This window comes from Lolium perenne, chromosome 2 (genome assembly GCF_019359855.2).
Source record: "Lolium perenne isolate Kyuss_39 chromosome 2, Kyuss_2.0, whole genome shotgun sequence".
In the NCBI taxonomy this organism is placed as follows: domain Eukaryota; kingdom Viridiplantae; phylum Streptophyta; class Magnoliopsida; order Poales; family Poaceae; genus Lolium; species Lolium perenne.
The window spans coordinates 117,991,976-118,002,981 of NC_067245.2; the positions used below are offsets into that span (position 1 = coordinate 117,991,976).

The 11,006-nt window shown below is 43.8% G+C and overlaps 1 long non-coding RNA gene across 1 annotated transcript; it reads right to left on the bottom strand.

Moving 5' to 3' along the window:
• Window positions 1-243: 243 nt before the first annotated feature.
• LOC127330194 (uncharacterized) lies at window positions 244-1,196 on the bottom strand. The gene is made up of 3 exons (XR_007869176.2): window positions 1,168-1,196; window positions 979-1,043; window positions 244-274 (listed from the first exon to the last, which is right to left on the bottom strand). It is a non-coding gene; the product is annotated as an uncharacterized lncRNA (long non-coding RNA).
• Window positions 1,197-11,006: the final 9,810 nt, after the last annotated feature.

Sequence of the window (11,006 nt, forward strand, 5' to 3'; positions counted from 1 at the left end):
CTACAATTTCATCATGGAAACTAACCATGGCATCTTCGGACCCTTTCTTCGGGTGAGAGTTACTCTTCTGAGATCTTCATTGACAGTAGAATATAGTTGTTTTCTCTTTCTTGCTCTAACTAACATTCAAGACTCTTGGTGAAGCATTTGACTTTTGTAAACAATAAAGGGCGTGTTACTTCTATCCTTGTAACAGAATGATCTCCTCTTGCATATTAGTCTTAGCATCTTCCATTTGTCTATCCAAGCTTGAATTCTTCTCCTGCAGAATACTCTGAGAATGAAAATGACAAATGAAAATTAGACACCGAAAGACAGAAAGGATCAATTATGTTTTTATTTCCAACGCACCATGATGATGCCATAAAAATCGGTGCCTCACAACTTCTCTTGTTTTAGATTTGCTTCTATTGAAGCGTCATGATTTTGTACAATAGTAAAAACAGTTGGAGGCTATTCTAAATGAAGTCAGGGAAAAATAAAATGCTACTAAATGATGATTGTGTGGTTAGTGTCAAGTACAGATAATGCATCAAAAGATTGCATAGATGATGTCCAATAGGACATGGGCGAGCTTTTAAGAGAAAAAGGTCAGTCAAGAACAATGCATATACCCGTATAGTATTATAATGTGTAATCTTTTTAGACTTCATATTTTATGCATAATCTAAAAAACACGCATCTGAATGAACAAGTCAATGGCACAAATATTCAAATAAATATAAGCGAAGACTCAAACTTGGAAAAGAGAAACCCAATGTCCATATAGTTATGGGTTTTACTGATATCCAAAAAAAAATGCCTGTATCTGTTTGAAGATAATTCATTTGAAATCTCACTTATTCTCACAAATCTGATATAGATGATGATGTAAGTTACATTTAACATTACGAAAAACAGAACCAGAAAGGAAGAAAAGCCCGACGTATTCCCAAACATTAAATAGTAGAGCAAAAAGGATGACACAAACTATTGTACCTTGTTCAGATTGTTGTGTTTATATGAACAAACCAAAGTAGCAGATGCACTTGAAGTTGCAGTACCTATAAATCCATTGATTTAAATATTATATATTCAGTAACTTTTTTATTTAAAGAAATAAGCAGGAAATACACAGGTACACGAAATAAGTAGGTATTTTTTCTTTAAAGAGAACAAGCTGAATACTTCTTAGTGCTTAGTGATGTGCAAGAACCACAGTCTGGAGCATAAGTATGCATGCGTCTACGTTGTGTCCTGTGCTTCTCCCACATGCCCTCCTTGAACCTGCATTTTCATAGTTATGCTAATCAAATCACTGTTGTTTATTTGCAGCTACCAATTAATTTTTTCCGAGAGAAACTGTTATGCGCTAGGCCAGATTGAAAGTCCCAAACTTACCTGAACATCTTCTCCATCTACACTTAGTACCGATGTTGTTTGTTTACCTTCATTTGTTCTTGCATGTATTGGTTCAGAAATAGACTTGTGTGGATAAGAAAGTTAATCTTTAAGATTTCTATAATCTCACCAGAAAAATCCATGTTTTCTGTAACCATTCTCAACAAAAAATATTACATTTTTGTAAGAGATGATGAAAGCTGTAAGAGATGATAGATTACAAGCGAGATATCCCGGATAGAATGATAAATTATTGTTCATAAAAGCGTAAGAGATGGACTGATATTCATTCCATTCCACATTACCAAAATTATTCATGCACAGTATGAAACTTGTAAAATAAGGAACCATTTGATAGCGCCCTGCCAACTTACTTTAAGAGAAAATCTGCCAAATCTTTGATAATTTTCGAAGCTGACCACAATATTCATTTTTTTTGCTTTTCAGTTTAGGAGAAAAAGTAAAAAAACAATGGCTGGAAGTACTTTGTTAGGGAGGGTATCTAAATAATCATCGGCATGTAATAAAACTGCGTTTAGGCAAAACAATAGGCAATTAAGACGAACACAACTGAGCCATCAATAAGAAAGCAAATCACTGGAATATGTCTTCAATCATGTTTAGTTGTATGCAAAGACTAATCTGATGTTATGAACCAAATGGAAACTAAAGGCCTTTTACAATACACGAAGTGACAAACCAGAGGTCTTTTTTTCATCCATCCCATACTCCTAGCTGAACAACCATTACCAGCTCAATATGCGTGAGATATAATATACCAAAAAAACTACAGGTAAGATTTTATTAGAAAAAAGGCACATGTACTTCACTAATCAGCAACTACAGCTAGTAGAGGAGCTTTATAGATAACTTAGGGCAGGCCAAAAATATTTTTTAGTGAGAAAATGAAGGCACATGTACTTCATTAATCAGAAACTACAGTCAGTGGAGGAGTTTGATAGATAACTTAGGGCAGGCCAAAAATATTTTTTAGGGAGAAAATGAAGAGGAATAGCAGGATTGGGCAGAAGTAATTACATTTTATACTGAATAGTTGCAAGACTCCCACTTATCATCAGTGGCGACATCATTTTTCTCCGCGGCCATTTACGGAGGCGCCTTCCTTCTCGGCCTCCAAGGCCTTCCAGTCCAAAATCCAGTTCAGCTACAGAAACGATTAGATGTTAAATCATACATTCAAATACGTAGAGCAAACAAATGAATAATTTACACTGCGAAAATGACATGGCAAGGAATTAAGACCACAAAAAATTGTATGTCTCATATATGTGACTCGATCTGACACTATGCTGTTATACCATCACACGAATCTAACATCACTCCTGAGAAATGAAACACATTGAGGTCCAAGTGGAGGGTGAAGTCATATCTCCTGTCTATCCACTACATCAAGACAAATTTGTACATGATAAGTGTCACATCGTGCTGCAAAGAAGGCAAAAATTGAGAAGGCCTTGATACCTTGGAAATCTGTTGCATTTCCGTGCTCCAACTGTGTCACCAATGCCCAGTCCATTAGCTTACTTAAAAACTGATGGTTTTGCCGCTTGTAAATAGACGGCATGGATGACTGTCATGAAGAGCAAGTATATTTACTATTGACAAAGAAAGCATTCAAACAACAAAATGAATAACCTGATATAGACCAACCTTATATAGAAATGATAATCGATGAATAAATCTCACCTACTCTTTTAAGACAGTTCTGGAATAAGGTAAATAGTACTCATACTTTACGAATAACCTGATATAGATCCAATTATTTAAATATTTCGTAGATAAATCCACAAACATAATCTACTTAATTCCAGTTCAGAGGATGAAAACCAAACTGACAGTGTGAGATAATCATATTTTGCACTACTATTAGAGAATCAGTATGGTGATCTGGGCCACAAATAAATAACCAATCTCCAAAATAAAGGGTCTGGCAATAATATTTAAGACTAACATGCTCCCATTATATAACTTGACTTAATGTGCAGTAAAACCCTCCTTAGACACATTGCCAATAATCGAAATGCAAGAATTTGAAACCATTGGATCAAGCCTCAAGCCTCAGCAAATATCGACCCTGTCTAAGGAGTATAATATAGTTAGCTAAGACTCTAGTAACAAGGATACAGGGACGGAGCTGGAACAACAATGTAGCATGCATGTTTGCTGGACATATTCTTTTTGCCTCAAATCTGTATACAAGCTACGGGGCCTCCAAAATCTACCTGCTGCTGTAAGCTAATTATTGGTTCATGTTTACTCACAGGCCTAACATTAGCATTAATTTTCTATTTTCTTATTTAGACAAGCACATGACAAGATGATCACATACAGAGCACTAAAAGAATGCACAGTTTAAATTGTACTGAAGTTTCAGAGATGCACAGTTTAAATTGTTCAGTTGGAACTCGGAAACTATGCTAGCAGCTAGTATACCGGATGTCAGATATTTATCACAAGAATAAGCTTGCAAAGTTATTCATGCATTCTGACATACCTGTACTAAATCTGTATTTATACAACTTGTGCTTTGGATTTTCTAGTTGGCATAAATAAAAGTTCAGAATCTTACTTACTGTGTCCTTGATTCAACCTATGCCACTGTATAAATACACTAGCCAAGCTTTTCTTCCTGTACTATTCATCTACCTATGAGCATATAGTCTAGCATTTATTTTCTTTAAAAACTCCTTCCAGATATGTAGTTATGTACATGGTGGCGCAAAATCTGAGAAACTCAATCGCATCAACTGAACCTTACTTGTTTGTGTAACACCGAACTGAAGATTATGTCTGTATGGGCATATACATATTTGGAAAACTAAGAAAATAGAGGGCATTAGAGTTCTACAGACCAATATCATCTTATTTGCTTCATGCTCAATTAATTTCTGGAACCATGAGAATATAACGGTATTTTGTAGCAGGTTGTGGTTTTATTGTCATGTTAACAAATCAAGAACCAATTGGAGAAGATTATCTAATTGCATTTTTTATCAGAAAATCACCGTCAGCTCCGCCTTGGGTGCACGGTACAAACAAACAAAAAATGATTGCATGGGCATTACATGGAAGCATGGAGCACCAACCTGAAACCTGAGAAAATCAATGCTCATTAAGTAGAAACCTCCAATAACCTTCTGTGTGGAGAACATAAAAGCTGTAAGGGAGAAATTGTGAATTAGAAATCCAATAGTATTCCAGGAAATAACTGAATAACCCTGATACAACCAAATTGTATTTTATCTAATGTGGAGGCAGAAAACAGTCAACCAAAGAATAATTTAGGAATACATTATCTAAGCATGCACCTAACACTGAACCTTTCATCACAGAAGCAGCCTCATGACATCCCATAGGGATAAACTTATCCACCTTGCAGCTTGTAAACCTAGGAGACTGCAATAAAGGAATATTAAGCAAGAAGCATTAGAACAAAAACTAATACAAATAAATCAAACAGCTGCATATGTATAAGTTAATCAACCTGATAGGTTATGCGAGCTGCTGCACAAATGGACTCCCACCACTTGGCCTTAGTCTAAATAAATAAAAAGTTAAGCATGATAGAAGATGATGAGATAAAACTGGAAGGGGACCTGAACACATATATGATCCTATTTTGAAAACTACAGCAGTAGCATTTAAAACACGTGCATAACTACATCAACGGTTATCTGAAAATAAGGATGGCATGCTTTCTTTAACCTTTAGGTCAGATGGTTCCCCCCTGGTGGATTCCCTATTTACTCAAGGTCCTCGAAAACAAACTTCAATAAAATTTCTTGTTTCCATTGCAATATTGAAAGTTCCATAGAGAAAGAGCATGTCACGTGATGTGTCCATATCTAGGGCTGATCTTCGCAACATTTCCCATGAAATTCAACAAAATCAGGGTCAAACCGATATGTATAAATCAACCGTGGTACGAATAAAGGAACTCTTCGAGAATCAATGAATATGGAACCCTGCTTTAGGTCAATCGTCTCAGAGAACTCAGAGCCGCTAAAGTCACGTCGTTGCAAAGGGAGAAACAAAGTGCACTTAGAAACGCATAGCTCAACTCTGAGATGGCCAGTACCTCGCACACCCCGTCGTGCACCCCATTGCATTGGAAGCGAAACCAAATAGGTAAGACCCATCAAATAAACGTAAATGTTTATCCACCTACTTTATCCAAACTCGTAGCTCCAGTTCCAACTCTGAGTGAGATCAGTTTACATACATGAAAGTCACATAACCGAAAGAGGTATATATATAAAAACACAATTCACATAACTAAGAGAGAGTAATATAAAATAGGTAATTCATCATTGATTGCAAGTATATTTTAGAAGAAATGAACTATTGAGTAGATACCATAACATAAAAATGAACTAACCTGTACCTACAGCTTCGTTTGATTTTCCTCGAGCACCTTATCTACATAGATACAAAAACATCCACACAAACAAATATGATAAACTATGGGAACTGCAAGAGAGAAGGCAGGATGCAAATTAACAGGAAGAGATGGGTGGGCACCTTGAATCGCAAGGATGTAGAGGAGGAGAGATGGGGCCGAAAAAGGCTGAGCCGGCCAGCCGGCGGTTGAATGATGTAGAGGGGCTAGGGATGGAGGTACCAGACCACCACTTGCTACTGTTGCCGCACCTCCTCCTCAGATTGCTCCTCCTCCCTACATAGCCTCCTCTCTCTCTCTCTTTCTCTCCGTGCAAGACAGCCAAGTGCGGCAATGAGCCGAGGTCAGCTCCACGGGTGTTCTGTGAGGAGGAAAAAGAAGAGGAACACGAGTGCTAGCTCAATGGAAGAAAAAAGAGAAGGGATGGGGCTATAGCAGCATCTCACCTCAACTCGCGGTCGCTCAAAACTGCGACAACCTTCCGCTCCTCCCGGCGATTTTCCACTCATGTGCTCCTCCCTGTGAACAACGGCGCGAGTTACAGCCGAAGTTCCGGGCTGTGGCGTCGAGGGGATCTTGACACGAGGAGTGTGAGGCGGCGCGCTAGGGTTTCCTCACCTGCGAGCGCGGACGAATCGGGGCAGCGACGACCTGCACTTCCTCCAGCGATGGCGATGCGATGAACTCGGTCTCCTGCCGGCCGGCGGCGCGAAGGGCGGCAGCAGAGAGAGGAAGAAGTAGGAACGGGAGGTGGCGCGAGCGGCAGCGACAGGGAGGAGGCCGACGACCGCGGGGAGCGGGAGATGGGGCCGCGGCGGCGCGGAGCGGGGGACGAATGGCTAGGGTTGTGACCACGGGCTGTAGTTTTGGCTCATCTGACCACCGTGCGAGGAATTACCCAATCTACCCCTGCGGGTGGAGATCTTTTCCACCACCCACGAAATCTACCCGCAGTGACCGACATGCGGGTCCGAACAAAAGTGGGACCCACATGCAGCCACTGGCGGGTAACACATGGCTGTTGCATGGGGTTAGCTAGAGGGAGGGCCAATCGGACCACTCGTTTTCTGCCCAGAATAAACGGATGAGATTGCCTAGTTATGAAGATCTAATGGTCCAGAAGCTCTAAGCTCTGTGAGACCCCCATGGGGGGGCATCTATTATACCTTTAGATATATACTAGGAAATATGCCCGTGCGTTGCAACGAGAATAAAAATTCGGATGACACGGCTGCACCATCAATGTCAGCAGCAGACGTCACCAACTTCGGCTCACGAAGCGGACATTACGATAGTGGTTGCATATCGTCTAATACGACCACCTGACCTTCTCTTGTGATCGTGGCTACGGTCGTGGTGGAGTGAGTTAGGCGTTAATGCTACAGACAACCGTGATGGGACCTTTTCTTCACAACACGATGGCAATAGGGTAGCGACATCAAGACGTTGGTTTGTGCCGCCAACTGAGTGTTCGACACCGCCACAACAGTACACTCATAAGAAAAGACCAGTGCAACAAAATTAAGTATACTTTACATATTAAAACTGTCATCAACTAAACACTGCAAGTGTAAAAGCAAATTAGATTCGGTCAAAAATAGAATTTGGAAACGCACAAACTACTTGAGCTACCTATCTTTGATCCAAAAAGAAAATCCCAAATACATCTAGCAGCAGGCCTCGAGTGCACGCACTGCACACTTCAGCATGCACGCACTGCAGTTATCAGCCTTGGCCAGTAGCCCCGCGGCGTACCAGGCAGCAGCGTGCACGTCCACGGCTATGCACGACGACCTGCCGCTCCTCGTGTCCTTGTCTCGTTCCTGTCGCTCACAACGCTGGGGAATCCCGGCCAGCAGCACCCCCCTGCGGAGGCGCCCTGTGTTCAGATTGGCGGTCAAGGCGTCGTAGCTCTGCAGAAATAACAGCGCCACCGCCCACCGGCAGGCGTGCGCCACGGCGTCCATGTCGAAAGGTAGTAGCAGGCCAACGCCCCCTTGGTGTCATGCAGGCCGATTGACCATGGCGTGCCATCGCATATACGCCATGTGCAGTGCGGCATCACTCATATACCTTAATTAATTGTCCGGGGTTGTGCCGTCTTGTTTCTTCAGTCCGTCGACTCGCCTCCACCGCCTCGTGGTCTACCGTTGGCCAAGTGCCTTGACGCCGCTCGCACAGTCGCATAGACATCCTCCCGTCGACGAATCTCAGACAATCTGGCGTGTGCGAGACGAAGATGGATTGTTGCTGATTGTCGCTTGGCTCATGGTCTAGAACAGGGGCACCACGATGCAAGCCTCACGTCACTGCAAGTCATGCGGATCACCGCCGTTGCGTGGCCGCGCGCACCAAGGCACGTAGATTTCTTCTTCGTGTGGCACCGGCAGTCGAAAACTCGAAATCCGCGAGCCGGCCAATCCCGATGACGTTGACTGACTTGTTGAAAGCAAAGAAGGCACCAGCTATGTCTGCTAGGGTTGCTCCACGCGCTGCAGCAGTAGTGTTTTGCTGATCATTGGTTTGTCCAATCGTCCATGAGGCCATGGCTGTCGAGAGCCGGAGACGACAGGGCGGCGGCTGGAATAGATCAAGGTGAGCACCAAGCATTGGGAGCGCGACAACGAAGAGCAGACAAGGTTGGCGCCGGGTTCCAGTCGGCGAGGAGCGCGGCGAGTCCTTAACTCCTTCCATGGCGTGACTTTTTGCTCGGCACGGCCATCATTGTCGGCACAGCGGAATCAGATCAGAGCGTCGCGTAAGTACCGCGGATTCGATTCGTCCCGACTTGGAGCTTTCGATAGGCGCCTAGGCGTCGTCTATATGGACGTGCATGGCATGGGATCCTGTTTAATTCGATTGTATGATTCGTGTCCGTAGGTGTAGTGTTATTGGACTGGAACGTGGTAAGAAATAGAAAAGAATCTGACACCGCAAGGAAATCGATCGTAAGCCATATACACATCGATACGGTGTTGTATTGTATTTGAGGACAGGCTCGATTAATTAGTTCTTCGAGCCGGACTCTGCTTTAAAGACAAGAAGGTATTGGATTTGACTATTTGAGCCATACTCTGATGCGTTCCCTATTCGTACAGAACTCTTTCTGGCCGGTAGAGACTTGGTGAGACACGGGCGGAACTGAAAAAGCGATGTATGTACGTACTGTAAGACAAATACAGCGGCCCAACCGTTCTTTCTTTTAACTTGCCGGTGGCAACTGCTGTAATTTAGCTGAAAATCAGGGGCAACAATAGACGGACCAACAAGAAGCCTTATTTTCTTTATTATTAGGTATATATATATATATATATATATATATATATCTTTACTATTAAATTAGGATCCGTTGGTACGTACGTCGTGCAGGGCAATCGGTGGTGCGATCGTACGTCCTGGCTCGCCAAATCGTCCTCGGTCTCGTTCGATCCAATGTGAACAAGGCCTGGTTCCCAATTAACAGTCCAACATGTCTTCTAAATGTTTGCTCCCGGCCCAATCAAGAGCTGGCGCCCAACGCATGAGCTTATACTACCGTATCGTGCTCGAGTAGGTGTCCCGGAATCACCGTCGATCGAACGACTCGAACCCTTCCTTTCCTAGCAGCGGCAGGGCACGCGCCGGCGTCGGCCCCAGCCCCGGCACGCATGCTTCCCGGACGGCCGGACGTTCCAGCCATATATCGCGCCGTCCTTCTCTGCTGAACTCCCGCTACTCTGCTCAGATGCTTTTGCTTCCGCTGCTGGTCCGCCTTGCCTGGTCGCGTCCTGCCCTCCTCTACGCGAGCGCGGCCGCCGGCAAGCGCCATTCTGTATCTCTGTATTACTATTTTTTCACTGTTCTGTGATCTTTTGTGTACTTTCTTGGATTTGTTAACAATTAAATTGATATTTTCAGTTTTTTGCAATTGCACAAAAAAGTGGTGATATTACATGAATTTCTTGGAGCGGCTTTTCTGCGCTTAGTTTTTGCCTCGGCGCTTGCTTCAATCCAGCGGAAGAATTGCTAAAACGGAAGGCCATGGATGGCCAAGGAGGTGTTGCTGACCAACGTCGTTACGGAAGAGAGCCGGCTGTAAGGGGCAGGTAGAGTTCGGCCGCTTCAGCAACATAAATAAACATGCAAAATATCTACGTCACTTCAGATCGAAGTCCTACCGAGTACTAAATTACACTGGAGTATTTGTTTCTTCATGACCACTACAGAGCCGGAGCCATCGATGCTGCCATGGAAACGGAGCTGCCGCAGCGGAGGCCATGTCGTAACCTAACTGTGGAGAGTTCAGATCGGAGTACTACTAATTTACAGTATTTTTTTCTTCGTGGCCACTACAGATTGTTGTACGTATTATAAAAAAGGTTAACCTTAATTTGGTCACATTGTGATGTCTAAACTACCATACATATTTTAAAGAAAATAAAATACTTTCTCCTTTCCAAACTTATTGACAAAAAAATTGTAGATTCGCTTTTATTTACATACTAAGAAAAAAAAACACGTCTAAACACATCCGTTTCTAGATAAATCTGCAACGAATAATTATGAACGAGAGGACTATTTTTATCAAAAAACAAAATTGTGTTGATAGTGCATATTGTTAGAAAAAATACAAGGTATGGTAAACATGCAAAGCATACTGTGAATGCATCATTTAAAAAATTAATTTTAAGTTATTGTTGTTTCGCAGCAACCCGCGGGCATAGTGCTAGTATATATATAACCCCCCTTAAGAGGGGTTCTAGAATAGCTATTCTCGAACCCCCAAATCCGACTTACCTTCTTATCCCGACCAGCCCCGACCTGATGCGCCCCGACCTGTACGTCAGCGCACAAACCCAACCACACCACCTTCTTCCTCTAGTCCGAACCCCCACCATCCCTTCTGTCAAAAAAAAAAAAAGAACCCCACCATCCCGATCCACTTCTTCCCCCAGGCCCGCGCAGCGCCGGCCGCCCCCAAGCCACGCGCGCCACCTCCTCCGCGCGCCGCCGGTAGGGCTCCCACCTCCTCCGCGCCGCCGGGAGTTCCCCCACCTCCTCCGCGCGCCGCCGGGAGGGCCTCCACCTCCTCCGCGCGCCGCCGGGAGGGCCCCGACCTCCTCCTCGCGCCGCCGGGAGGCCCCCGACCTCCTCCTCGCGCCGCCGGGAGCCCCCCACCTCCTCCGTGCGCCGCCGGGAGGGCCCCCACCTCCTCCTCGCGCCGCCC